The sequence below is a fragment of the Bison bison genome, unplaced genomic scaffold (genome assembly GCF_000754665.1).
Source record: "Bison bison bison isolate TAMUID 2011002044 unplaced genomic scaffold, Bison_UMD1.0 scf7180017864389, whole genome shotgun sequence".
In the NCBI taxonomy this organism is placed as follows: domain Eukaryota; kingdom Metazoa; phylum Chordata; class Mammalia; order Artiodactyla; family Bovidae; genus Bison; species Bison bison.
Genome location: NW_011494961.1, coordinates 4,830,879 through 4,836,473, shown reverse-complemented (window position 1 = coordinate 4,836,473; position 5,595 = coordinate 4,830,879). Strand labels below are relative to the sequence as shown.

At 38.3% G+C, this 5,595-nt stretch overlaps 1 long non-coding RNA gene across 1 annotated transcript in view; it reads right to left on the bottom strand.

The window, feature by feature from the left end:
- Positions 1-2,055: 2,055 nt before the first annotated feature.
- Positions 2,056-5,595, bottom strand: part of LOC105002066 — a 25,635-nt gene continuing 22,095 nt past the window's right edge. The window contains exon 3 of the long non-coding RNA XR_826913.1: positions 2,056-4,100. This is a non-coding gene — a long non-coding RNA (uncharacterized LOC105002066). The remainder of the gene's footprint in view (positions 4,101-5,595) is intronic.

Here is a 5,595-nt window from a genome sequence, read left to right as displayed (position 1 = left end):
CACTGCACTAGCCCAGACAGCTCAGTTCTGTCTCAAAGCCTCTGCCTGGGTTCTTTTCCCCAGATATTCCTTTGGCAAATCTTCATATCATTGGCTTAACTATAACCTCTCTGAGATCCCAGCTCTGCCTAATGTAGGCAGTCCAACCCATCTTCCTCTCTGCCATTACTCTGTTTTATTCATAGCCCTCACACTACTTGATATTATTTTGTTTGTTTGTTAATATATTTATTCTCTGCAACTTCCCACTCTCCCCTTCACAGGCTCACACAGGAAACGTCATCTCCATGAGAGCAGAAATTGCATATGGCAAATGCTTCAGACAATTATTTTGGCATCTGTGAGGTAGTATAGAGTCTATAAAATTTTCTATCTAAAATGACACTGCTGGTATAAATGCAGTTGATGTTTTTGTTGAAGCAATGTGGCTTCCCAGGGGAAACTTTCATAACAAAAATTAGTTTTAAGAGAGAGAGAACTTTTTGTATAACAGGAACATATTCTATTGTCAGAATCAACAGAAAGGAAATGAATGATGTTAGCTGTGCATTGAGCTAAGTTCAGTTCAGTCACTCAATTGTGTCCAACGCTTTGCAACCCCATGGATTGCAACATGGCAGGCCTCCCTGTCCATCATCAACTCCCAGAGTTTACTCAAACACATGTCCATTGAGTCGGTGATGCCATCCAACCATCTTATCCTCTGTCGTCTCCTTCTCTTCCCACCTTCAATCTTTCCCAGCATCAGGGTCTTTTCCAACGAGTCAGTTCTTTACATCAGGTGGCCAAAGTATTGGAGTTTCAGCTTCAGCATCAGTCCTTCTAATGAATATTCAGGACTGATTTCTTTTAGGATGGACTGATTGGATCTCCTTGCTGTCCAAGGGACTCTTAAGAGTCTTCTCCAACACCACAGTTCAAAAGCATCAATTCTTCGGCACATTGAGCTAAAGATCCCTGTAAAACAGTTGTAAGAATTTAGGCAAAGATTATGTTCCTTGATGTGCTGTATTTTAAAAACCACAGTATCAAGAAGGTGAAATTTAACAAACAGGATCTTGGAATACTAACTGGCATTAATTTATGTAAGTGGTCAGAACTTGCTATCTTGTTTTTAATTTTTCTTGAACTAAACAGAGGAAAGACAGTAAATGAAATGCATAACTAACATAGGTTAAAATTCAGATCAGCCATTTCAATAATAGCAAAGTTGAAGGATAATTTTCAAAAAGAGGTAAAATTATAATGCTCATTAAATATAAAATGAATACATGTTAAGGGGTTTATTTAGCTCATCAGTAGTGAGGGAACCAGACAAATGTGAAAACTGCTTCAATGGAGAAATCAGTCAGAAATGTGTATGGAAAAAGGTATGTTGAAATGAATTTACAAATAGCCAAGAGACTGGCTTTTTCCATAGGTGGGGTGGGAAGACAGTTGAACCTCTAATGGAACAGAATTTGTCTGTCTGTTAATAAAAATTATTTGCATTGCTGTTGGTTATTTATAATTTACCAACTTGTAAAATATCTTGAAAGTCATAAAGGCTAAACATTCTTTTAAACAATGCACAGTTTTCCATGGAGATACCCATAATTTTTTTACTTATTCTTAATTTTCTTATAGTATAAAAAAAGTCATTTCCAAAATGTGCTACACAGAGTAGATTAATTTGTATATTGTGAGGGCACTTGAACTTTTCCTTTACAATGTCTCGTGTTCTTGTGCTGCTATAAAAGATTAATTCTATTCTAGTCTTCCATGGTAGTACTGTACAATATACATTCAGAGTACATGTGGAAATGCATGATTTATATGCATGTGAAAAGCAAGGGTTGATTTATATTTGAAGTTCTTTCTGCTGAGTTATATAACTGAAATTAACCTGATACTAAGATAACTACTGGGGCTTTCTTAATAGCTCAGCTGATAAAGAATCCGCCTGCAATGCAGAAGACCTGGGTTCGATCCCTGGGTTGGGAAGATCTCCTGGAGGAGGACATGGCAACACACTCTAGTATTCTTGCCTGGAGAATCCCCATGGACAGAGGAGCCTGGCGGGGTCACAGAGTTGGATACAACCGAGTGACTAAGCACAGCACAGCACAAGACAACTACCAAAAGCAAATTTTAATAAGAACAGGATGGCTGCTCCAAGGATTCCATATTCATGTCTAGTTTTATTCAGCACACAAATCCCAATTGCTTGTTCCTAGCATTCTAGCATACTTTCTCCATGTGTTGAATGGTTATTGGTTTCACAGACGATTATGTCTTCTCAAGAGTTTCATGGGAGTGTAGATGTTCATTTAGTTTAAGCTTTTAAATTTAAAGGAGGGCAAGAATGAAGTGATTTCTTCATAGAGAATTAGCCAGTTAATTATAACCATTTCTGGTATCCATAAAAATACTCAGTGGAAAACACATGAAAATAATATATGAAGAATAAATTAAAAGAAGACACTAAACTTCCTCCTTCATTATTCAGTATGTGAAGTTTATTTAACAGTAACATCATGAAAATGGCATAATGATTCTTCCATTTCTGGATGACAGCATTTCCCTTTGGAATTTAAGTGATTAAGCATTTGGAAATCAGTCTTTGAGCACTCTATATTAGGCTACTAATTTAAGACTTCAGTTGCTCCAACAACCTGGCCATACACTAAAGACATTTTCATTATTCATTTGTATCATATGGAACATCAATTGCTTTAGCAACTGGTAATAGTCATTGTATTATAGACAGTTTTCTGTATTATTTGTTTGTATTCCTTATTTGTTATTTATTAAGTATTATTATTTGTTTGTTCCTTATTTTCTTGGTAGTTTTTAATTCATTCATTTAAAACATTTAATGAGCTCCTATTCTTTCCTGGGCAGTGCTGTAGGCACCCAGAATACAAAGAAACAAACAGAAAGAGGCCCAAATCTCTCCTCTCTTTAATCTCCCGTTGTAGGAAGGAGACAAAGACAGTGAATCAATGAGCAAGTACATCGGTGAGTTATAGTGCTATGGGAAAAAATAAATGGAAGGTGGGTAGAGAGTATGTATAAGGGATAGGGCTGCTATTTTAAATAACATGATCACGGAAGGGCTCACTAAGGTAATGTTTGAGCAGACACTTCCAGGAAGTAGGAATTACTTGGCTATACCACGCTTGCTTTGAATCCCTGGAGGATAGAACCCAATTTGAGGATCAATGTTGGTAATCGTGGTTACATCTTTCCCCAGTCTAGACTCTCAGTTATTTCTTATCCATCCCCCATTCCAGGTTTCTATATTTCATTACTGTTTTATTCATTTGTTCCTACTATAAACAAATTCAACTCCCTTGTAGAAAGATGAGAGGAAAAAGTAAATTAATTATGGACTTAAGTAAATTAATTAAAGACTATATCTTTTAAAAAGTACCTTTCTTAAGTGTTATATAATCACACCTTATGATGCATTTGTTTAAATATTTTGCTTTCTTCTTAATATACCTGATTCCTCTGTACTAAGGTCTTTAGAGATTTGCAGTACAGTTTATTGAGAAGAGCTTAGAATTTATAGTCAGAAAATTCCTGTTTTCCAAAACTCAAATTCTGGCTGGTTGTATACTTCTGAAAAAGTCACTCGACCTCTAGAGTCTAATAATACCCACCTTATGGTGTTTTTGTGAGGAGCAAACACTTGGAATGTGTATTTAATAAGTTTATTGAACAAATGGCTAATAAGGAATAAAATGGGGATAGGATTTTATTTTTAAATGGGGGAGGATCAAAACTAGAGCAATTTTTTTCTGAAGAAATTAAAAATATTTCACTAATAATTTTCTCTTAGCAAGGGTATGATTTAAAATGAAAGAGTCTTCAGCATATAAACTATATAAGAATTAATAAAATCATTAGAGTACATGAAACCTCCATCAAGAAACTATAGGGTAAGAAGAGAAGACAGACTACCCATAAGTTCCTGAGAAGATCCAGCACAGACTCAGAGGGGAATGAGCCGGCAAAAGTAGACCAAAAAGGAGAAGGGTGATGAAGACATCTAGAATAACTAGCAGTCTTCTTGCTTGTACTTCTGGATTGTGCAGTTTACTGAGGTAGTGGACCTGTGGAGGAAAACCAATATTAAGGCAGATGATTATGAGTTTGGGACAGGGGATGCTGAGTTTCAGGTCCTCAGTGAAGAGGAACTAAAGAGCCTCTTGATGAGAGAGAAAGAGGAGTGACAAAACTGGCTCGAAGCTCAACATTAAAATAACTAAGATTATGGCATTCATTTCCATCACTTCATGGCAAAGAGAAGGGAAAAAAAAAAGTGGAAGCAGTAATAGATTTTATTTTCTTGGTCTCCAAAAAGTCCCTGCAGACAGTGACTGCAGCCATGAAATTAAAAGATGCTTACTCCTTGGAAGGACAGCTATGACAAACCTAGACAGTGTATTAAAAAGCAGAGACATCATTTTGCTGACAAAAGTCTGTGTGGTCAAAGCTGTAGTTTTTCCAGTAGTCATGTACAGATGTGAGAGTTGGACCATAAAGGCTGAGCACTAAAGAATTGATCATTTCAAATGTTGGTGCTAGAGAAGACTCTTGAGAGTTTCTTGGACTGCAGGGGGATCCAACCAGTCAATCCTAAAGGATTCAACCCTGAACATTCATTGGAAGGACTGATAACTGAAGCTGAAACTCCAATACTTTGGCCACCTGATGTGAGAGCTGACTCACTGGAAAAGACCCTGCTGGGAAAGACTGAAGGCAAAAAGAGGAGGAAATGGCAGAGGATGAGACAGTTAGATGGTATCATCGATTCAATGAACATGACTTTGAACAAACTGGGAGATAGTGGAGGACAGAGGAGCCTAGAGTGCTAAAGTCCACGAGGTCGCAGAGAGTCAGACACAACTTAGCGACTGAACAACAAGATCAATTCAGTCACTCAGTCATGTCCAACTCTTTGCAACTGCAGCAGGCCAGGCTTCCCTGTCCATCACCAACTCATGGAGCCTGCTCAAACTCATGTCCATTGAGTCAGTGATACCATCCAACCATCTCACCCTCTGTCATCCCCTTATCCTCCTGCCTTCAGTCTTTCCCAGCATCAGGGTCTTTTCCAGTGAGTCAGTTATTCACATCAGGTGGCCAAAGAATTGGAGCTTTAGCATCAGGACTGACTCCTACCTGGGTCCAGCCCCAGTAGGATCCAAGGATTCCCTCCGGAGACGGCGTCAGCGATTAAAAGAATAGATAAAGAGATAAAGATAAGGAAAGAATTTTGCAGTTAAGAAAATAGAGGAGAGAAAAGAGGCTGATATTCCTTGGTTTACGCAGAAAGCCAATAAAGCCCCAGCACGGGACGTGCTCTGTTCACGTAGGCCAAGGTGCCCTCTCGAATCACGGAAGGTGCCCCACCTTAGGCACCTTCTCAAGTGGGTCTTAGGAGCCCAGGCAGGAAAGTGAACACAGAGAGCCCCTGTGCTCCATGGAATCAGCCTGAATAGGAAAAGGAAAGAGAAAGAACGACATGGGGAGACCAAGCTTTAGTGAACAAGGCCCACACTTTATTTTTCAAAGTAGTTTTTATACCTAAAGTTGTGCATAGAG